We start from the raw sequence: 25,094 nt of genomic DNA, 5'->3' as shown, positions 1-25,094 counted from the left end.
AGAGCACTGTCAGCTGAAAACATCCAATCAGCGCGGAGCAGCGTCAACGTCACGGCGCCTTGACGTCTCTTTATCTGTCTCTCTCTGTCTCTCTCTCTGTCTCTCTCTCTGTCTCTCTCTCTGTCTCTCTCTCTGTCTCTCTCCCACTCTCTCTCTCTGTCTCTCCCACTCTCTCTCTCTGTCTCTCCCACTCTCTCTCTCTGTCTCTCCCACTCTCTCTCTCTGTCTCTCCCACTCTCTCTCTCTGTCTCTCCCACTCTCTCTCTCTGTCTCTCCCACTCTCTCTCTCTGTCTCTTCCACTCTCTCTCTCTGTCTCTCCCACTCTCTCTCTCTGTCTCTCCCACTCTCTCTCTCTGTCTCTCCCACTCTCTCTCTCTGTCTCTCCCACTCTCTCTCTCTGTCTCTCCCACTCTCTCTCTCTGTCACTCTCTCTCTCTGTCACTCTCTCTCTCTGTCACTCTCTCTCTCTGTCACTCTCTCTCTCTGTCACTCTCTCTCTCTGTCACTCTCTCTCTCTCTGTCACTCTCTCTCTCTCTCTGTCACTCTCTCTCTCTCTCTGTCACTCTCTCTCTCTCCCACTCTCTCTCTCTCCCACTCTCTCTCTCTCCCACTCTCTCTTTCTCCCACTCTCTCTCTCTCCCACTCTCTCTCTCTCCCACTCTCTCTCTCTCTCCCACTCTCTCTCCCTCTCCCACTCTCTCCCACTCCCTCTCTCTCCCACTCTCTCTCTCCCACTCTCTCTCTCTCCCACTCTCTCTCTCTCCCACTCTCTCTCTCTCCCACTCTCTCTCTCTCCCACTCTCTCTCTCTCCCACTCTCTCTCTCTCCCACTCTCTCTCACTCTCACTCTCTCCCACACTCTCTCTCTCTCCCCCACACACTCTCGCTCTCTCCCCCACACACTCTCACACTATGGATCTGGATATCTTAACTGCCCTATACTACACTGAAATAACCTATACTGCTTACTTCCAGATCTGACTCAAGCTTCACACGGAAGATATCGAACCCCCCCTAACCCAGAAGACAGGTAACGAACACCTCCCCTCCAATGTATAACATTGCGGGAATGAGGGTACCTGGACTTTGAGGGTCTGCGGATCAGGTAAGATCCCAGACGGGATTGCTGCTTTAAATATTGTGAAGCGGGGGCATCCAGACACTAGTTAAGGGGTGCAGGAAACTAGTCATCCACATCTGGCTTTTTTTTTCTAGATTTGACATTTATACACACACACACACACACACACACACACACACACACACACACACACACACACACACCAAGGACTAATTGTAGTATAATGTAATACAATAAATAAACTAATATCAAAAACGAATGTTCTTACTAGGAATTTATTCAATTTATGGCTTTTTTTTAAATGCGTGGCTGGGGGCGGGACTAGAGGCGGGGTTGGGGGCGGGGTTGGGGGCGGGACTAGGTGGCGAGTAGATTTTTTGGTTCGGCGAGTAGATTTTTGGGTGATTTGTCAAGCACTGTATATATATATATATATATATATATATATATATATATATATATATATATATATATATATACACTGGCGACACACTTTATTCGAGCACGGCTAGTCCCGCGAATTCGGGTATACTCGGGTGTATTCAGGTTTCTGATATTTTTCAGCCAGAGTGCATTGCGTTATTTTCCGGCAGGAATTTAAGCTTTTTATTCCGGCTGGTTACAATACTGCAATGCCGTCAAAATACACATGGTGGCGCTTGCGAGCTATTCTCTGTGAAGCCGTCCCCTATAATGAATTGTAATGCAGTATACAGTATATATATATATATACAGTACTGTATAACAACAACCCCTGTAAGCCTTAACATACAGTACTGTACAGTACTGTACTGTATATGCACATACATAAATGATACTACTGTATGGGCGGCGGGGGCGAGATGTGTTTGCAGCAGAGAGAGATCCGCTGCTCTCTCTCTGCGCAAACATCCACACATTAAAAATTATTTGAAATACATTTTTATTGATAGTGTAGATGTGCAGGGGGTCTCCGGAGCTGAACCGCGTTGGTTTTAGGTCTGGGGACCCCGTGCCCCCCGAGATACAGGCCCCTTTAGGGGGTGCCGGTATCCAGCTCTGCGTTAAAAGCCCCGATCACGTGACCGCGGCCTGTAAACCAAGCAGAGCAGAGGGATACCGGCACCCCCTAAAGGGGCCTGTATCTCGGGGGGCACGGGGTCCCCAGACCTGAAACCTGTGCGCTTCTGCTCTGGAGACCCTCTGCACATGTACAGTATCAATAAAACACATACAATATACAGTATAAATAAACACTCGTTCTTTACCTTAGCGTCTATGCGCTATGGTAAAGAAGCATTATTTTAATAATATTGTAAAGTGAGCAGGGGGTTCCCTGAGCCAGAAATTAATGATTAATGCTCAGGGAACCCCCCCCCCCCCCCTGCTCCTGATCAATATTATTAAAAATACGGAAAATGCTGCGTCATTACCATAGCGGATAGCCGCTAAGGCAATGAAGGGGTTAACCCACCGTGCCCGCTTTATTGTGTGTAGTGGGGATGGGTGAGGGGGGTATTTGGCCCTTGGTGTGAGTTTACGACTTGCGGGAGGGGGGGGGGGGGGTTGCGGGTGCACTTAACCCCTTCACGATCGTAGCAGTTAATACCGCTACGGTCATGAAGGGGTTAAGCCCTCCCGCTACCCCAACCCCCCCCCCCCCCCCCCGCAAGCCCTCCCCAACCATCGTTGGGGCGAATACCCCATTCACCCACCCTCCCGCTACCCACAATAAAAAAATACACACACACAGCAGCCGCCAAAAAATAAATAAATAAATGACAATAAATACATTTGAAATACATTTTTATTGATAGTGTAGATGTGCAGGGGGTCTCCGGAGCTGAACCGCGTTGGTTTTAGGTCTGGGGACCCCGTGCCCCCCGAGATACAGGCCCCTTTAGGGGGTGCCGGTAGCCCTCTGCTTGGTTTAAAGGTCCGATCACGTGATCGCGGCCTGTAAACCAAGCAGAGCAGAGGGATACCGGCACCCCCTAAAGGGGCCTGTATCTCGGGGGGCACGGGGTCCCCAGACCTGAAACCTGTGCGCTTCAGCTCCGGAGACCCCCTGCACATGTACACTATCAATAAAAATGTATTTCAAATGTATTTATTGTCATTTATTTATTTATTTATTTATATTTATTTATTCATTGTGCTGCTGCTGCAAGTCGTAAACTCACACCAAGGGCCAAACACCCCCCTCACCCCCAATAAAAAAAATTCACGCACAGCAGCCCCACAATTAATAAATAAATCTAAATAAATAAATAAAATCTATGTAAAACCCCCTCCCCTATTCTCGCTTTTAAAACGCCCTGCCTTCTCTCTAATCTATGTAAAAAACCCTCCCCCTATCCCCCTATTGTGTGTGCGTTAAACTTCCCTGCAAGCTATGTAAAAAAACCTCCCCCTATTGTGTGTGTGTTTAAATCTGTCTGGCCTGTGTTTCTGAGTGCTGAGTGCTCTGCGTTTAAAGGTCCCGATCACGTGATCGCGGCCTGTAAACCAAGCAGAGCAGAGGGATACCGGCACCCCCTAAAGGGGCCTGTATCTCGGGGGGCACGGGGTCCCCAGACCTGAAACCTGTGCGCTTCAGCTCCGGAGACCCCCTGCACATGTACACTATCAATAAAAATGTATTTCAAATGTATTTATTGTCATTTATTTATTTATATTTATTTATTCATTGTGCTGCTGCTGCAAGTCGTAAACTCACACCAAGGGCCAAACACCCCCCTCACCCCCAATAAAAAAAATTCACGCACAGCAGCCCCACAATTAATAAATAAATCTAAATAAATAAATAAAATCTATGTAAAACCCCCTCCCCTATTCTCGCTTTTAAAACGCCCTGCCTTCTCTCTAATCTATGTAAAAAACCCTCCCCCTATCCCCCTATTGTGTGTGCGTTAAACTTCCCTGCAAGCTATGTAAAAAAACCTCCCCCTATTGTGTGTGTGTTTAAATCTGTCTGGCCTGTGTTTCTGAGTGCTGAGGGCCAAACACCCCCCTCACCCCCAATAAAAAAAATTCACGCACAGCAGCCCCACAATTAATAAATAAATCTAAATAAATAAATAAATAAAGACATGAAGAGAAATAAATATATACTGTACAGTATATACTTTGTATATATATATACACTGTATATATATATATATATATATATATATATATATATATACAGTATACATATAAACACTGTGTATATATATATATATATATATATATATATATATATATATATATATATCATACAGCTATATTTATATATATATATATATATATATATATATATATATATATATACTGTATATATATATATATATATATATATATATATATATATATATACATACTGTATGTGAGTGAAAAGAGAAAAAAGTAACCCGTATGGGAGCACTCAGGTATGCAATTGATATATTTGTTTATTTATTTGACACAGTGCAAAAAGGGATGAATAAACAGTACATGATTTAAAAACACTTAAAAAAGAGGCATGGACCCTTAAACACTAATGAACAGCACTAGGGAACGACACACACTGTCAACCCTAAACATGAAAAGGATAGTGACTCAAAAAACACTAGGGAGAATCAAAGTGAATCACAATACAGTAGGTTACTGGGTTTAAAGGCACCTACTGTATACAACGCTAAGGATAATGCACACTACACACCAAAAGGTAGACTTGTCAAAGTATAAATGACAGTCTCAAAGCATCACACATCTGCATTAGCATACAGTAATATACAGTAACCAATGCCTACAGCACAAATCATGTGTAGGAAAGGTGGTAAGGTGGAATGAAATCCCTAGATGTGTAGAGCAATGAAGTTAATGAATAGCATACTGTACAGTATAAAACATAACATTACAATCCACACAGTACATTGCATTTACAGTACATTGTATACTGTAAATGATGCATAGCATTAAATCTATGCACCATATACAGTACTGTACATTCTGCAAATGAATGTTAACAATATAATTGCAAGCTACTCTACCAGTAAATACTGTACAAACACTTCCAAACAAGTCAACTTAACTACAGTATTTTAACCAAGCAAGTAAACCAAAATCAATATATACTGTAAGTAACAACCAGAAAAGACAATTTAAAAACAAACTAACCCTTACAATACCAAGGATTACATCTATCTAATTGTAAAAAACCTTATACATTATACACAGCATTGTTTAAAAACCCCTTCCCCCCTAATGTTTGTGTTAAGCAGATTACACTGAAGGGAGAGAGATATAAAGGCCTAAAGCCCCTTCCCCCCCTAATGTTTCTGTTAAGCAGATTACACTGAAGGGAGAGAGATATAAAGGCCTAAAGCCTTACCTGCATTGGTAAACCCTCCCTGCATTGGTAAACCCTCCCTGCATTGATGTCGTGTAGTGTACAGTATGTAAATGTGGGGAGGAGGGGGGCCCAATGTGCATAATGTACTGTGAGGTCTAACCACCCTCACCCCCTACCCACATACTGTACCGTTACCCCCCCCCCCCCATCCTGGCCATGGCCCCTCACGCACAGCAGCTCCACAATTAATAAATAAATATAAATAAATACATGAAGAGAAATAAATATATACTTTATATATAAATGTGAGTTTATAAATAAAATAAAGAATATTATTTCTAGGGGCCCTAGAACAGAAGTTCCCACGCCAATTTCGCGCTCATTGCTCTTTTTTTGCTCTTTTTTTACAATGTTGCTGGTCTTGCGGCTTTGCAGTATGCAAGCAAAAAGCGCAGTGTATGAAGTCTGGGTGAGCGCTTTCCACATTTGATGCCTACGGCACCTTCCCATTTCTACACACTTCAATACCTGCACAGTTGGTAGCGCTTTCCATCCCAGCTACCATTCTGGATATTCACCTCTCACAGGCCATTCTTGCCCGAGTCTGTCCTATCAGACAGGGGCATTAACCTGTATCCACACCACCTGGACAATTTCTCTCTGTCAGAGACTTGTGCTATTTATTTTATATATTTTTGTGTAATTATTCATGCAAATTTATGCTCATTTCATATGTGGTTTTCAACATAAAGTGGCTGCTGGGCCTGATCCTAACTCATACAGTATACAGTAGCGCTTCCCTGTTTGTTTGTTTATTGCAAGCAAAAAGCAGTTTGTAGTACTGAGTGTGAGATAAATTACTGTATTTATCAGTGTTGATCAAAGAGAGTTGATCAGAAGGATTCCCCTTATATACAGTACGTAGAATTAATAAAATTGTATTATTTTCCGATATCCGCAGTGATTCTGGTCAACCTGACAGATTTTTAGTAATACAGTATACTGTACTGCAAGACCATGTGTTGTCTACCTTTTACTACAGTATACTGTACTGTATGAATGACAATAGAGTGCTGTATACTTTATAAGGGGAATCCTTCTGATCAATTCTCTTTGATCAATACTGATAAATACAGTATCATATTTATACCCCTTTAGCACCTGTCGTTCCATCCTATGCACCCATTTACTGTACAATGGTGATTGCGGTCGTATTCACGTACTTTATGTGAGATAAATTAACCAGTTCTTTTATTGCTGAAGTCGCCACAAAATACTTTTATTTACAAATACAGTACAATACAATGGTGAAACTTTTCAAGTTAACAGCAATTCAAAACATCAACACACAATAATACATACTTTACAGTACTGTACAGTATACTGTACTAGTATATTTGGGCCTTGTCTTTGGGGGTTTATTCATGCAATTATTAGGGTGACCTGGCGTTGGAAATACTGACACAGTACAATCCTACAGCTACACCACCCACCCCCTCCCTTAGAGTTTTTAATCCCTCCCTGGCCAAGCATCAATCGTCTGGCTAATCCAATCCAAGCCATTGTTTTGTTAATCTGGCCCTGGGCTGTTCAGAACAGCCACTGCTTCTAAATTACTGAAAATATACAGGATAAATATACAGTGATGTGAAATAATCCTTTCTGTGTGTCTGAGAGTGTTGAAAGTCACCAGGTCCTCATCTAGTAGAGTACATTCTCGAATACCTTTAGAATAAAAATACAGTATATATAAATATACAGTATAAATATTGCACAGTATACTGTAATGTTAAATAACCCATCCTGTTCTTTTTCCCTTCATACTGTAACAGTATCCTCATTGTGTCTGCGGTACAGTAGTTCATTGAGAGAGGAGAGGTTTTGTGTACATCATTACTGCTGTTTATATACTGTACATTTGACTGCACAAGCAGATTTGACGAACACAAGGCCCCCCCTCCCCTCTGGTGCACCCTTTTTCCTGGAACGACAAGAAAACAAAAACTTTGTTCAGTTACTGTACTGTACTGTATGTGCGTACTGTATTATGGTAGACCTACTGTACAGTAGGTGGCTGGTGCAGCTTTCTCTGGAAAGAAAAAATGGAGCAGTTAGTAGGCAGTTACTGTAGTATGTCAAACTAGTCTACTGTACTGTATACTGGAACTACTGTAAACTCTGACTATTGGGAAAGCTAAAATCTGTGCCATACTTACCTGTATCATAGTGTACCTACTGTACAATACTACAGCACTGTACTACTTTCCTGATGCTTGTCCATTGCGCGCGATGACAATGGGCAACACAGTGGCAATATGGTCTATATATTTATTGCATCGTTCCTCGGTGAGTACATCGTTCCAAAAACTCATTATGGCTGTATACAACTCGTCCTTCTTGGAGGGTTTCGCCACTTTACGGATGTGGTCCTTCAGCTGATGCCAGACCATTTCGATCGGATTGAAGTCTGGTGATCTGTGATTGGAAAGAAAGGACAATTAGTTTAAGAGATACAGTACACAGTAAAAACAGTGGGGAACATATAAATGGGACACGGTCTACTACACTTACTCCGCTGGCGTCTTCACCCAGTTGATGCCGCGCTCAAGGATATGCGCCGTCGACGCGGTGTGCTTGGGATCATTGTCCTGGTAAAAGCGATGACCATTGGGAAAGTCTTGTGTGATGTATCGCACTATCACGGGCACAATGTTGTCTTGGAAGAAATCTTTATTCATGATTCCTATAGCAAGAAAAGAAAAGTGCTCAATAGTACAGTACAGTGCATACGGTAAGGCAACACTAGTCAAGTACAGTGCATTAGGCGGCATTATATTTGAGAAATTGTACCTTCAAAGACGACAATGCATCCCGGTCCACGCCTAGAGATGGCACCCCACACATGCAGCTTCACAGGGTGTTTTGGCCGTGGCTTCAAAGTTATGCGGCCTTTTTTGTGGAACGCAAATCTTGCAAATCTCTCCAGCGACACAGTAGACTCATCAGTGAAGATGCAATCCTGGAAAGTCTCACCGCTGTCGATCCATGCCTGGGCCTGGAGCACTCTTTTGATTTTGTTTGCGTCCCGTATCATGGGGTACGCTCTGTAATGACAATGAATAAAAAATGTTAGCGTCACAGCGCAGTACAGTTTGCAAAACAACATTTTTACTTTACAGTACAGTACCTCCTGTACTGTCCACTACTAACCTCACACGTCCATATTTCCATCCAATTCTGCGTCTCATCTTCTTTATGCTGCTCTCGGATACAGTCAGATTGTGGTTTTCCTGAAGAGTGTTTTTAACCCTTAATGCGCTCCTCTCATCATTCTCCTCACTTATTCTGTCCACCAGAAGAGTAGTCTCCCTACAATGCAAAGAAATTATATTGTGTTATTAATATGCAGCAATATAAAATGTATATTGTATACTGTACATGTAATGTTGTAATATACAGTAAATATAAATATACAAAAAATGTATACTGCTGTACTATAAATATAAATAGACAAAATATACAGTATACAGTACTGTTGTAATATAATAAATATACTATATAAATACGGTATACTGTTGTTATATCATAATAAATACACATCATATACTGTATATTTCGTTGTAAGATGAATTGCAATATACCAAAAGTGTATACTGCTGCACAAAAAATATAAATTGACCACACATACAGTACACTACAGTATATACTGTTGTACTATATAAATACGGTATACTGTTGTTATATCATAATAAATACACATCATATACTGTATATTCCGTTGTAAGATGAATTGCAATATACCAAAAGTGTATACTGCTGCACAAAAAATATAAATTGACCACACATACAGTACACTACAGTATATACTGTTGTAATATAATAAATATACTATATAAATACGGTATACTGTTGTTATATCATAATAAATACACATCATATACTGTATATTCCGTTGTAAGATGAATTGCAATATACCAAAAGTGTATACTGCTGCACAAAAAATATAAATTGACCACACATACAGTACACTACAGTATATACTGTTGTAATATAATAAATATACTATATAAATACGGTATACTGTTGTTATATCATAATAAATACACATCATATACTGTATATTCCGTTGTAAGATGAATTGCAATATACCAAAAGTGTATACTGCTGCACAAAAAATATAAATTGACCACACATACAGTACACTACAGTATATACTGTTGTAATATAATAAATATACTATATAAATACGGTATACTGTTGTTATATCATAATAAATACACATCATATACTGTATATTCCGTTGTAAGATGAATTGCAATATACCAAAAGTGTATACTGCTGCACAAAAAATATAAATTGACCACACATACAGTACACTACAGTATATACTGTTGTAATATAATAAATATACTATATAAATACGGTATACTGTAGATGTACACTACAGTTTTCTATATTTTTTTTGGTTAAGTTTTATAAATACAGTATACAGTACTTACGCATTTGTTACCCTTGGTGCCTTTTTGCGGTCTCTGTTTTTTCCTTGTGCATGATAGCACACAGTGCTTGATGGCACAACGAGGCCAGAAGCAGTTAACCAGCGCTGGATATCTGCAATTCGTTGTCCGCTCGTGTACATCTCCTTCATTCTCATGCTGAGATCCTTTGAAATCTTCTTAACAGGCATTGCTGCGAGTACTGTAGAAAGAAATACAAACACAAGAATGTGTATTCGATGTTTAGTCGATGTGTATTCAATGTGCAGTGAATCCACAAAATGGATGGTGTATTTATATGTTAATGACTCACATAACAGACCACCCACTTTCAACACCTGTACCTGGCCACCATGCATAAAAGGTTGTACACGTTGCATAGCCCACCACTTGCTGATCTTTATCTGAGGCATTGTCCAGATACTGCATTGTGCCTCCCGCTTACATGGAGCATCCCCGGTTCTATGGACGAAAGAATCATCTCACCTCTGCTGTGCCTGCCACACTGAAAAAGAGAAAGGCAGTTACCGTTCCCAAGCCAAAGGCAAAGCGACAGGCTAAGGCCAACAAAGAAAACCTTCTGCTGACCCCAAAGGCTAAGGCTTTTAAAACACGTCAGCCTTATTATGTGAAGAAGAAATACGGTACTGTGCTCGGTTCGCAAGACGCATGGCAGCCAACTCACCGAATCCGCAGACCACTTGCTCCCATATGCTTCGACGACTCTGCTGTAGCTGTCCCGGAAATCTTCAGCCCGGCTTCTCCACCCCCATCTTCTCCGGTTCCATCTGAAGATGCTGCTGCCTCTGAAATCAACGGGTCACTGTCTCCTTTGCTCTTGGACGACTCTGCTTCTCTCCCGGAAATCCAGCGGTCACCTTCTCCATCCCTCTTCCACCACGCTGCAGCTTCTCCTGTACCGGGCATCCCCAGGTCACCTCTTCCACTCTCCATCGATGCCGCTTCTCTCCAGGGAACCCCCATCTCATCCTCCGTTGCACCCATCCCCCCAGATCTCCAGATGCCATGCACAAGCAGCTCGTTGGACCGGATCCTGAATGGGCTAAGTGTGGATCTCCCCGGGAATTCTAGTGTGCTGGCAAAGCTAGATCTGCTTCTGGAGTCGGTGCTACATATGGAGCAACGGCTGGATCAACGGATGCTACATATGGAGCAACGGATGGATCAACGGATGGACAAGATAGAGGCAGACATAGCGGGCATACATTATTTGCTCGGTGTTAATGCCCCTGTTTCCCCGACGCTGGAGCAGGGGGGTGACATGGATGTGATGCATGGTACCTTCGACCCCCTTCCATCACCAAGCACACCCCCTCCACCAGAAGATACAGTGTACTATGCTATTGAGGAGGACATGACAACCCCATCTAGACCACGCCAGGAGACAACCCGGCGACCACTACCGGAGGAAAGCTTCCTCCCAGACACCCTACCATTGCCCATCGCCTCAAGTACACCCGCTCCCAAAAGACTTCCTACACCCGCTCGCATACAAACAGTGCCCGACATCTCCCTGTGCGATCTGACACCGGCGCTGAGGGAGAAGTATAGGGTGAGGAGTGCTGGTATACCACACAAGTATGCCTTGATCATATTTAAACACCATGTTCCCTACACATTGTACTGCGAGTGGGTGTTCAAAGTGAACTATGATGGGAATCGCCAAAAAAATGCCCTTCCTGCCAATTTAAGGAAAAAGATTGTGGAAGAAATGCAGCGCTATTACCCTGTTACAGATCCTGTAATGAGAGGCGTTAGAGACTGCATTAATGGCGTTTTGCGCCATGCAAGGCATCGGCCATGGCTGGAAAATGGGGAGGACTTTCAGTGAGACCATACTGTAATGTTGTGCTGTACTGTACAGTACATGTTTTACCCTATAGTACCTGCTGTACTTAAACAAAGGATACTGAATGTTGTTGTGTGTTGCACGGTTTTTGTACTGTATTTGTAAATAAAAGTTTTTGGTGGCGACTTCAGCAATAAAAGAACTGGTTACTTTATCTCACACACAGTACTACAAACTGCTTTTTGCTGCCAGACTGCAAACCCGCAAGACCAGCAACATTGTAACAAAAGAGCAATGAGCGCGCAATTGGCGTGGGAACTTCTGTTCTAAGGCCCCTATAAATAATATTCTTTATTTTATTTATAAACTCACATTTATAAACCCCGTCACCCACCCCCGCTAAACACAATAAAAAATAATCACACACAGCATCCCCGCAATAAATAAATAAATAAATACAAATAAATACATTTGAAATACATTTTTATTGATAGTGTAGATGTGCAGGGGGTCTCTGGAGCTGAACCGCACAGGTTTTAGGTCTGGGGACCCCGTGCCCCCCGAGATACAGGCCCCTTTAGGGGGTGCCGGTAGCCCTCTGCTTGGTTTAAAGGTCCGATCACGTGATCGCGGCCTGTAAACCAAGCAGAGCAGAGGGATACCGGCACCCCCTAAAGGGGCCTGTATCTCGGGGGGCACGGGGTCCCCAGACCTGAAACCTGTGCGCTTCAGCTCCGGAGAACATCTACACTGTGAATAAAACACACACATCATTAAAGAATCATTCTTTAGCTTAGCGGCTATGCGCTATGGTAAAGAAGCAGCATTTCTGTCTTTTTAATAATATTGTAGAGTGAGCAGGGGGTTCCCTGAGACAGAAATCTAATCTCAGGGGACCCCCTGCTCCTGCACAATATTATTAAAAGTTCAGAAACGAGGCTTCATTAGCATAGCGTATAGCCGCTAAGGTAATGAAGGGGTTAACGCATAATAACCAATAAATACATTCAATACACTACCCACTACCCATGGCAACCTCCGCTGCTGTACAGTAAAACAGAGAAAAAAAATAACACTTTCAAAGTAATGTCCCCTAACCCCTTAATCACCATAGCGGTTATTAACCGCTACAGTCATGAAGGGGTTAACCCGCCCTCACCCACCACTTGGGACGCCTACTGTACATACCCTCCCACTCTAACCCCCCACCCCGTGAGGCCTAACCACCCTCAACCCTCACCCACTAACTACCCACAAGGGAGGCCTACCCACATACCGTTGGGGAAACACCCCACCCCCACCCCAGTACCCACAATAAAAACAGTACAATCACCCACAATAAACAGCATTCTATTTATTAAATACATTACCCACCCCCTGTGCCCCCCCCCCCATAAATACAAGATTTATTCTTTTACATTCAGGGTCCATAACGTAGCCCCACGCTAGTCCCCGGTGGGCTGGCAGGGCACCTGGACAGACCTACAGTTTACCAGCAGCATTCCACAGGTTCTGGAGGCCTGCTGGTGGATCCTGCCAGCACCATGGCGCCCAGGTGGTCTCCTTGGGTCACCGTGAGCCTCAATTGGGTCCACACGGTAGGCCCAAGGATGTCTGGGAGCCCCGGGTCAAACCCACAGGTGTCTGCGGGGCCTCGGGTGGTTCCCATGGGGGTCTGGGGAACTCACGGGTGCTCACTACGGGTCCGCGGTGCCCCCACAGAAGTGGGACCACACATCATCATCCCCGCACCTACGGCTCGGAGGTGCCCCCACAGAAGTGGGACCACACATCGTCATGCCCGCAGACTACGGGTCCGCGGTGCCCCCACAGAAGTGGGACCACACATCATCATCCCCGCATGTGTCACCCGTGGAACCACCAGCCTGCTACCCTTTAGGATACCCGAGGATTCCCCGCGGGTGGTCTCCAGAGGTCCCACGCAAAACCACGGAAGTAACCCTGAATGTAAAAAAAATAAACCTGGCCTATACATTCAATACATACACCCTCCCCCCCAACACCTACAGTACAATAATGTGCAAAATAACTATTATCCAGATATGAATAATAGATTAATTGCCCATTATTAAAAACATTAACTAGCATATACAAATAAATAAAGTACTACTGACCTCATCAATACGAAGTGTCCGACGCCAGCGCCTTCCTTCTCTTGCCCACACAAAACATAGCCAAAACCAAGCCAATACATTGCAATTACATTCAGATATCAATTAACCCCTTAAACACCTTATCGGATAATAACCGCAAAGGTAATTAAGGGGTTAAGCCACACAGGCACGATACCCACCCTTCACCCATGAATTTGTACTGTGGCTTCATCATGCAACTATATATATATATACTGTATATATATACATACAGAGAGACAGAGAGAAAGAGAGAGAGAGAGATATATACAGTATATATATATACACACGTTATATACACACCCATGATAAACCAAATATACAGTACAAATAAATGTAGAAGGGTTATCAAAACCATACTGTTCTACAACCAAACACTTCTCCATACAGACACTACATTAAAAATCAATTTCCTTTAAAAATCCTAACTGATCTCACAATCTACTGTACTGTATATGATCACAAACCAATGAAAAAAGTCACATTCCAAAATGCATAAAATCTATGCACCATACTGTATACATTCTGCAAATTAATCAACGTAAACAAAAATCAATTAGCAATCATTATTTAGATCTCTAAACATTTCACACTCAATCATGAACAATGAAACCATTAACAGATTCACGCCTAGAGCAGAACAATTAAGCCTTTGAAAAAATATAAGTACCGACAAAAATACAACCTTTCCAAACCAAGCCTACAGTACCTACAGTATCCCTGACCTTCCTCAAACACACAATACAATACCAAGGAATAATACATCTATCTAATTTTAAAATACTTTAAACTCACAAAATAATTAAAAACACATCTAATCCAGCTTTTAAAACATCATCATTTCTTACCCTGAATGTATACTGTACAGTATATCTCTCTAGACATATATATTGTACATACATACATACAGTGGCAAGAAATGATATACCACAAAAAAATAAAAATACACAGGTTAAAAAACCTTTTGAAAAAATTAACAAGTTAAATAAAATACATTTCTTTACTGTAGTTCACTTACCATTACTTGCCCCCACCGACTCCCGTTGCCCAGCTTACTCACGAACCAATCCACGATCAGGAACCCATAAAATAATAAACCATTGAAAATAATAAACATTAAACTAAAAATCCAAACCAATCCACGGGTCTTCTACTTGTAATACACCTTCATCTGTATTCTTCTTTCTTCTATCTCCTTCCGGGCGGGGCAGGGCGTGGTCTTCTTTCCATCATCGGCCACGCCCTTGTCTTTTTCTTTCTCCGGAGGTCCTTCCTCCGCGGCGTCTGGCTGCAAAATGAGACGACATAGGCTTTTAAAGGCCTATGACGTCACATTTTGCGTCATGGTTCCCACGGTCCTGATTGGACCGTGAAAACCATGTGTGTTGGCCGATAATAAAAAAATGATGACGTCACTTAAAGGGAATGAAAGCACAGCCAATCAGAATGGCTTTGCTTCAATTGCCTTTAAGATGACGTCATGAAAAGGCACATGGCCGTGCACACATGGTACTAGAGCCAATCAGAGCGTGGGAACTTTATCCCTACTCTGATTGGCTCTGGTATACCATGTGTCAGGGGCTTGGGGGAGAAAGGATGTGACGTCAATAAGGATAAAGTTCCCACGCTCTGATTGGCTACCGTACCACGTGACAGGTTTTCATTGACGTCACATCCTTTCTCCCCCAAGCCCCTGACACATGGTATACCAGAGCCAATCAGAGTAGGGATAAAGTTCCCACGCTCTGATTGGCTCTAGTAGCATGTGTGCACGGCCATGTGCCTTTTCATGACGTCATCTTAAAGGCAATTGAAGCAAAGCCATTCTGATTGGCTGTGCTTTCATTCCCTTTAAGTGACGTCATCATTTTTTTATTATCGGCCAACACACATGGTTTTCACGGTCCAATCAGGACCGTGGGAACCATGACGCAAAATGTGACGTCATAGGCCTTTAAAAGCCTATGTCGTCTCATTTTGCAGCCAGACGCCGCGGAGGAAGGACCTCCGGAGAAGGAAAAAGACAAGGGCGTGGCCGATGATGGAAAGAAGACCACGCCCTGCCCCGCCCGGAAGGAGATAGAAGAAAGAAGAATACAGATGAAGGTGTATTACAAGTAGAAGACCCGTGGATTGGTTTGGATTTTTAGTTTAATGTTTATTATTTTCAATGGTTTATTATTTTATGGGTTCCTGATCGTGGATTGGTTCGTGAGTAAGCTGGGCAACGGGAGTCGGTGGGGGCAAGTAATGGTAAGTGAACTACAGTAAAGAAATGTATTTTATTTAACTTGTTAATTTTTTCAAAAGGTTTTTTAACCTGTGTATTTTTATTTTTTTGTGGTATATCATTTCTTGCCACTGTATGTATGTATGTACAATATATATGTCTAGAGAGATATACTGTACAGTATACATTCAGGGTAAGAAATGATGATGTTTTAAAAGCTGGATTAGATGTGTTTTTAATTATTTTGTGAGTTTAAAGTATTTTAAAATTAGATAGATGTATTATTCCTTGGTATTGTATTGTGTGTTTGAGGAAGGTCAGGGATACTGTAGGTACTGTAGGCTTGGTTTGGAAAGGTTGTATTTTTGTCGGTACTTATATTTTTTCAAAGGCTTAATTGTTCTGCTCTAGGCGTGAATCTGTTAATGGTTTCATTGTTCATGATTGAGTGTGAAATGTTTAGAGATCTAAATAATGATTGCTAATTGATTTTTGTTTACGTTGATTAATTTGCAGAATGTATACAGTATGGTGCATAGATTTTATGCATTTTGGAATGTGACTTTTTTCATTGGTTTGTGATCATATACAGTACAGTAGATTGTGAGATCAGTTAGGATTTTTAAAGGAAATTGATTTTTAATGTAGTGTCTGTATGGAGAAGTGTTTGGTTGTAGAACAGTATGGTTTTGATAACCCTTCTACATTTATTTGTACTGTATATTTGGTTTATCATGGGTGTGTATATAACGTGTGTATATATATATACTGTATATATCTCTCTCTCTCTCTTTCTCTCTGTCTCTCTGTATGTATATATATACAGTATATATATATATAGTTGCATGATGAAGCCACAGTACAAATTCATGGGTGAAGGGTGGGTATCGTGCCTGTGTGGCTTAACCCCTTAATTACCTTTGCGGTTATTATCCGATAAGGTGTTTAAGGGGTTAATTGATATCTGAATGTAATTGCAATGTATTGGCTTGGTTTTGGCTATGTTTTGTGTGGGCAAGAGAAGGAAGGCGCTGGCGTCGGACACTTCGTATTGATGAGGTCAGTAGTACTTTATTTATTTGTATATGCTAGTTAATGTTTTTAATAATGGGCAATTAATCTATTATTCATATCTGGATAATAGTTATTTTGCACATTATTGTACTGTAGGTGTTGGGGGGGAGGGTGTATGTATTGAATGTATAGGCCAGGTTTATTTTTTTTACATTCAGGGTTACTTCCGTGGTTTTGCGTGGGACCTCTGGAGACCACCCGCGGGGAATCCTCGGGTATCCTAAAGGGTAGCAGGCTGGTGGTTCCACGGGTGACACATGCGGGGATGATGATGTGTGGTCCCACTTCTGTGGGGGCACCGCGGACCCGTAGTCTGCGGGCATGACGATGTGTGGTCCCACTTCTGTGGGGGCACCTCCGAGCCGTAGGTGCGGGGATGATGATGTGTGGTCCCACTTCTGTGGGGGCACCGCGGACCCGTAGTGAGCACCCGTGAGTTCCCCAGACCCCCATGGGAACCACCCGAGGCCCCGCAGACACCTGTGGGTTTGACCCGGGGCTCCCAGACATCCTTGGGCCTACCGTGTGGACCCAATTGAGGCTCACGGTGACCCAAGGAGACCACCTGGGCGCCATGGTGCTGGCAGGATCCACCAGCAGGCCTCCAGAACCTGTGGAATGCTGCTGGTAAACTGTAGGTCTGTCCAGGTGCCCTGCCAGCCCACCGGGGACTAGCGTGGGGCTACGTTATGGACCCTGAATGTAAAAGAATAAATCTTGTATTTATGGGGGGGGGGGGCACAGGGGGTGGGTAATGTATTTAATAAATAGAATGCTGTTTATTGTGGGTGATTGTACTGTTTTTATTGTGGGTACTGGGGTGGGGGTGGGGTGTTTCCCCAACGGTATGTGGGTAGGCCTCCCTTGTGGGTAGTTAGTGGGTGAGGGTTGAGGGTGGTTAGGCCTCACGGGGTGGGGGGTTAGAGTGGGAGGGTATGTACAGTAGGCGTCCCAAGTGGTGGGTGAGGGCGGGTTAACCCCTTCATGACTGTAGCGGTTAATAACCGCTATGGTGATTAAGGGGTTAGGGGACATTACTTTGAAAGTGTTATTTTTTTTCTCTGTTTTACTGTACAGCAGCGGAGGTTGCCATGGGTAGTGGGTAGTGTATTGAATGTATTTATTGGTTATTATGCGTTAACCCCTTCATTACCTTAGCGGCTATACGCTATGCTAATGAAGCCTCGTTTCTGAACTTTTAATAATATTGTGCAGGAGCAGGGGGTCCCCTGAGATTAGATTTCTGTCTCAGGGAACCCCCTGCTCACTCTACAATATTATTAAAAAGACAGAAATGCTGCTTCTTTACCATAGCGCATAGCCGCTAATCTAAAGAATGATTCTTTAATGATGTGTGTGTTTTATTCACAGTGTAGATGTTCTCCGGAGCTGAAGCGCACAGGTTTCAGGTCTGGGGACCCCGTGCCCCCCGAGATACAGGCCCCTTTAGGGGGTGCCGGTATCCCTCTGCTCTGCTTGGTTTACAGGCCGCGATCACGTGATCGGGACCTTTAAACGCAGAGCACTCAGCACTCAGAAACACAGGCCAGACAGATTTAAACACACACACAATAGGGGGAGGTTTTTTTACATAGCTTGCAGGGAAGCTTAACGCACACACAATAGGGGGATAGGGGGAGGGTTTTTTACATAGATTAGAGAGAAGGCAGGGCGTTTTAAAAGCGAGAATAGGGGAGGGGGTTTTACATAGATTTTATTTATTTATTTAGATTTATTTATTAATTGTGGGGCTGCTGTGCGTGAATTTTTTTTATTGGGGGTGAGGGGGGTGTTTGGCCCTTGGTGTGAGTTTACGACTTGCAGCAGCAGCACAATGAATAAATATAAATAAATAAATAAATAAATGAAAATAAATACATTTGAAATACATTTTTATTGATAGTGTACATGTGCAGAGGGTCTCCAGAGCAGAAGCGCACAGGTTTCAGGTCTGGGGACCCCGTGCCCCCCGAGATACAGGCCCCTTTAGGGGGTGCCGGTATCCCTCTGCTCTGCTTGGTTTACAGGCCGCGATCACGTGATCGGACCTTTAAACCAAGCAGAGGGCTACCGGCACCCCCTAAAGGGGCCTGTATCTCGGGGGGCACGGGGTCCCCAGACCTAAAACCAACGCGGTTCAGCTCCGGAGACCCCCTGCACATCTACACTATCAATAAAAATGTATTTCAAATGTATTTATTGTCATTTATTTATTTATTTTTTGGCGGCTGCTGTGTGTGTGTATTTTTTTATTGTGGGTAGCGGGAGGGTGGGTGAATGGGGTATTCGCCCCAACGATGGTTGGGGAGGGCTTGCGGGGGGGGGGGGGGGTTGGGGTAGCGGGAGGGCTTAACCCCTTCATGACCGTAGCGGTATTAACTGCTACGATCGTGAAGGGGTTAAGTGCACCCGCAACCCCCCCCCCCCTCCCGCAAGTCCTAAACTCACACCAAGGGCCAAATACCCCCCTCACCCATCCCCACTACACACAATAAAGCGGGCACGGTGGGTTAACCCCTTCATTGCCTTAGCGGCTATCCGCTATGGTAATGACGCAGAATTTTCCGTATTTTTAATAATATTGATCAGGAGCAGGGGGGGGGGGGTTCCCTGAGCATTAATCATTAATTTCTGGCTCAGGGAACCCCCTGCTCACTTTACAATATTATTAAAATAATGCTTCTTTACCATAGCGCATAGACGCTAAGGTAAAGAACGAGTGTTTATTTATACTGTATATTGTATGTGTTTTATTGATAGTGTACATGTGCAGAGGGTCTCCAGAGCAGAAGCGCACAGGTTTCAGGTCTGGGGACCCCGTGCCCCCCGAGATACAGGCCCCTTTAGGGGGTGCCGGTATCCCTCTGCTCTGCTTGGTTTACAGGCCGCGATCACGTGATCGGACCTTTAAACCAAGCAGAGGGCTACCGGCACCCCCTAAAGGGGCCTGTATCTCGGGGGGCACGGGGTCCCCAGACCTAAAACCAACGCGGTTCAGCTCCGGAGACCCCCTGCACATCTACACTATCAATAAAAATGTATTTCAAATGTATTTATTGTCATTTATTTATTTATTTTTTGGCGGCTGCTGTGTGTGTGTATTTTTTTATTGTGGGTAGCGGGAGGGTGGGTGAATGGGGTATTCGCCCCAACGATGGTTGGGGAGGGCTTGCGGGGGGGGGGGGGGGTTGGGGTAGCGGGAGGGCTTAACCCCTTCATGACCGTAGCGGTATTAACTGCTACGATCGTGAAGGGGTTAAGTGCACCCGCAACCCCCCCCCCCCTCCCGCAAGTCCTAAACTCACACCAAGGGCCAAATACCCCCCTCACCCATCCCCACTACACACAATAAAGCGGGCACGGTGGGTTAACCCCTTCATTGCCTTAGCGGCTATCCGCTATGGTAATGACGCAGAATTTTCCGTATTTTTAATAATATTGATCAGGAGCAGGGGGGGGGGGGTTCCCTGAGCATTAATCATTAATTTCTGGCTCAGGGAACCCCCTGCTCACTTTACAATATTATTAAAATAATGCTTCTTTACCATAGCGCATAGACGCTAAGGTAAAGAACGAGTGTTTATTTATACTGTATATTGTATGTGTTTTATTGATAGTGTACATGTGCAGAGGGTCTCCAGAGCAGAAGCGCACAGGTTTCAGGTCTGGGGACCCCGTGCCCCCCGAGATACAGGCCCCTTTAGGGGGTGCCGGTATCCCTCTGCTCTGCTTGGTTTACAGGCCGCGATCACGTGATCGGACCTTTAAACCAAGCAGAGGGCTACCGGCACCCCCTAAAGGGGCCTGTATCTCGGGGGGCACGGGGTCCCCAGACCTAAAACCAACGCGGTTCAGCTCCGGAGACCCCCTGCACATCTACACTATCAATAAAAATGTATTTCAAATGTATTTATTGTCATTTATTTATTTATTTTTTGGCGGCTGCTGTGTGTGTGTATTTTTTTATTGTGGGTAGCGGGAGGGTGGGTGAATGGGGTATTCGCCCCAACGATGGTTGGGGAGGGCTTGCGGGGGGCGGGGGGGTTGGGGTAGCGGGAGGGCTTAACCCCTTCATGACCGTAGCGGTATTAACTGCTACGATCGTGAAGGGGTTAAGTGCACCCGCAACCCCCCCCCCTCCCGCAAGTCCTAAACTCACACCAAGGGCCAAATACCCCCCTCACCCATCCCCACTACACACAATAAAGCGGGCACGGTGGGTTAACCCCTTCATTGCCTTAGCGGCTATCCGCTATGGTAATGACGCAGAATTTTCCGTATTTTTAATAATATTGATCAGGAGCAGGGGGGGGGGGTTCCCTGAGCATTAATCATTAATTTCTGGCTCAGGGAACCCCCTGCTCACTTTACAATATTATTAAAATAATGCTTCTTTACCATAGCGCATAGACGCTAAGGTAAAGAACGAGTGTTTATTTATACTGTATATTGTATGTGTTTTATTGATAGTGTACATGTGCAGAGGGTCTCCAGAGCAGAAGCGCACAGGTTTCAGGTCTGGGGACCCCGTGCCCCCCGAGATACAGGCCCCTTTAGGGGGTGCCGGTATCCCTCTGCTCTGCTTGGTTTACAGGCCGCGATCACGTGATCGGACCTTTAAACCAAGCAGAGGGCTACCGGCACCCCCTAAAGGGGCCTGTATCTCGGGGGGCACGGGGTCCCCAGACCTAAAACCAACGCGGTTCAGCTCCGGAGACCCCCTGCACATCTACACTATCAATAAAAATGTATTTCAAATGTATTTATTGTCATTTATTTATTTATTTTTTGGCGGCTGCTGTGTGTGTGTATTTTTTTATTGTGGGTAGCGGGAGGGTGGGTGAATGGGGTATTCGCCCCAACGATGGTTGGGGAGGGCTTGCGGGGGGGGGGGGGGGGGTTGGGGTAGCGGGAGGGCTTAACCCCTTCATGACCGTAGCGGTATTAACTGCTACGATCGTGAAGGGGTTTAGTGCACCAGCAACCCCCCCCCCCCCTCCCGCAAGTCGTAAACTCACACCAAGGGCCAAATACCCCCCTCACCCATCCCCACTACACACAATAAAGCGGGCACGGTGGGTTAACCCCTTCATTGCCTTAGCGGCTATCCGCTATGGTAATGACGCAGAATTTTCCGTATTTTTAATAATATTGATCAGGAGCAGGGGGGGGGGGGTTCCCTGAGCATTAATCATTAATTTCTGGCTCAGGGAACCCCCTGCTCACTGTACAATATTATTAAATCTCTCTCTGCTGCAAACACATCTCGCCCCCAGTATGTGCAGTAATTTACTGAACATGTACTGTAGAATAAATGCATAGTTTTATTTATTCGGGTTTATTACACAGTATACTGTATGGCCGGAAAACATCAGCATACAGTACAATATAATCCATCGAAATCCCCCCATTAGCCGTTTTCTTTTCTGAGGAAAAACAAAATGAAAAGTTTTAATGTACAGTAATGGTCAGCCCCCTAAAGAAGTTCCCAGCCAGCCCCACCAAAATAATACGGCAAAAATACAGTACTCACCATACTGTACAGTATTGTACTAAATTTCCCATTCAGCTTGCGCTGGCACCGGCCCACTTCCAGTCCAGCTTTCATCATTTTGCAGAGGGACTAGCCCACCTGTAGTCAGCGGGAAATCGCTTAGGTACATGCAAGCTTCATCAAAACTGGCTGCGAAATCCATCTCAGAGTTGTCACCGACGGCGGGACCATGATGATAAGCTGGTGCTGCTGCTGGTTCTGGTTCTGGTTCTGGCGCATTGCTTGGCAGGGACTGTCGCTTCTTATTTCGTTTTAACACGACCCTTCGCCTTTTGCCGCCTCCATTATCATAGATACGGGAAAAACCCTGTGACACACACCAATACCCTCCAACAAATTGGGGCTCAATACGGTGAAAACAGGGGTCACTACATAACCTTTTCCTTATTGCATGCTTCCACAAATGAGGAGTTGGCGAAAATCTGTAAAAGTCATAATTTTCGATAAAATACTGATAAATTTGAACAACTGTTGCCATCTTATCCTCTGTTGCATTTATAGCGGCCCATATCAAATAAGCATAACTTCTGTCAGGTTTTTGGAACACGGGCTCCACTTGAACACTCATGTCTCTGTAGAATAGTGTAAGTGAAAATGATCTTTGTCTTTATTTAATACATTACTGTATGTAAAGCCTAAATTGATACATTTTTTGCAACTATTCCTTCAGTCTCAAGGACAAGTTACACAATAGCATACTGTACTGGGATAAAGTAACTTTTTTTTGGAAACGAAACAACTTGCAAAGGCCACACATTACTTAAGTCATGAGTTTATGCCATCTGGTGGACAATCGAAACATCGCAGCCTAGTAAATCATTCTCATTATCATTTAACAGATCAGGCCCCCGTCAGCCAGGCATGAACCGTGGCTGGGAAGGCAAACGCAACGAAGCATGCAAGAGGTGAGCAGCGGCGGATTCCAGGTTTCTGCCAGGTACAAACCAGGCATTTGCTCGAATAAAGTGTGTCGGTGCAGTATATACAGTCATGTGAAAAAGAAAGTACACCCTCTTTGAATTCCATGGTTTTACATATCAGGCCATAATAACAATCATCAGTTCCTTAGCAGGTCTTAAAATTAGGAAATACAACCTCAGATGAACAACAACTCATGACATATTACACTGTGTCATGCGTTATTTAACAAAAAAATATGCCAAAATGGAGAAGCCATGTGTGAAAAACTAAGTACACCTTATGATTCAATAGCTTGTAGAACCACCTTTAGCAGCAATAACTTGAAGTAATCATTTTCTGTATGACTTTATCACATCGTTGTGGTGTAATTTTGGCCCACTTTTCTTTACAACGTTGCTTCAGTTCATTGAGGTTTGTGGGCATTTGTTTATACACAGCTCTCATAAGGTCCAGCCACAGCATTTCAATCGGGTTGAGGTCTGGACTTTGACTGGGCCATTGCAACACCTTGATTCTTTTCTTTTTCAGCCATTCTGTTGTAGATTTGCTGGTGGGATCATTGTCCTGTTGTATGACCCAATTTCAGCCAAGCTTTAGCTGTCAGACAGATGGCCTCACATTTGACTCTAGAATACATTGGTATACAGAGGAGTTCATGGTTGACTCAATGACTGCAAGGTTCCCAGGTCCCGTGGCTGCAAAAACAAGCCCAAATTATCACCCCTCCACCACGTGCTTGACAGTTGGTATGAGGTGTTTGTGCTGATATGCTGTGTTTGGTTTTCCCCAAACGTGGCGCTGTGCATTATGGCCAAACATCTTCACTTTGGTCTCATCTGTCCAAAGGACATTATTCCAGAAGTCTTGTGGTTTGTTCAGATGCAACTTGGCAAACCTAAGCCGTGCTGCCATGTTCTTTTTAGAGAGAAGAGGCTTTCTCCTGGCAACCCTTCCAAACAAACCATACTTGTTCATTCTTTATCTAATTGTACTGTCATGAACTTTAACATTTAACATGCTAACTGAGGCCTGTAGCGTCTGAGATGTCACTCTTGGGTATTTTGCAATTTCTCTGAGCATTGCACGGTCTGGCCTTGGAGTGAATTTGCTGGGAAGTCCACTCCTGGGAAGATTGGCAACGGTCTTGAATGTTTTCCACTTTTGAATAATCTTTCTCACTGTAGAATGATGGACTTTAAATTGTTTGGAAATGGCCTTATAACCCTTCCCAGATTGATGGGCAGCAACAATTGCTTCTCTAGGATAATTGCTGATGTCTTTCCTCCTTTGCATTGTGTTAACACACACCTGAATGCTCCAAACCAGCAAACTGCTAAAACATTGGCTTTAATAGAGGTGGTCACACTTGCTGATGATCAATTAATCAAGGGCATTTGATTAGCAGCACCTGTCTGCTACTTAGCATCTTAATTCCTCTGGAAGCAGTAAGGGTGTACTTAGTCTTTCACACATAGCTTC

The 25,094-nt window shown here is 43.9% G+C and overlaps 1 protein-coding gene across 3 annotated transcripts in view; it reads left to right on the top strand.

The window, feature by feature from the left end:
* The window catches only part of LOC142491683 (acetylserotonin O-methyltransferase-like), a 78,145-nt gene that overhangs the window by 4,149 nt on the left and 48,902 nt on the right, over positions 1-25,094 (top strand). Inside the window, exon 2 of one of the 3 annotated variants that reach the window (XM_075594601.1) lies at positions 978-1,107. The exons of 1 other annotated variant lie outside the window; for it this stretch is intronic. The gene's annotated coding sequence lies outside the window, so the exon portion shown is untranslated. Of the gene's footprint in view, positions 1-969; positions 1,108-25,094 lie in introns of those variants that run through there. One more of the 3 variants, XM_075594602.1, reaches the window with a different exon arrangement.

This window comes from Ascaphus truei, chromosome 3 (assembly GCF_040206685.1).
Source record: "Ascaphus truei isolate aAscTru1 chromosome 3, aAscTru1.hap1, whole genome shotgun sequence".
Classification (NCBI taxonomy): Eukaryota; Metazoa; Chordata; class Amphibia; order Anura; family Ascaphidae; genus Ascaphus; species Ascaphus truei.
The sequence above is the reverse complement of the archived record's forward strand: the minus strand, read 5'-3'. Positions and strand labels throughout refer to the sequence as shown.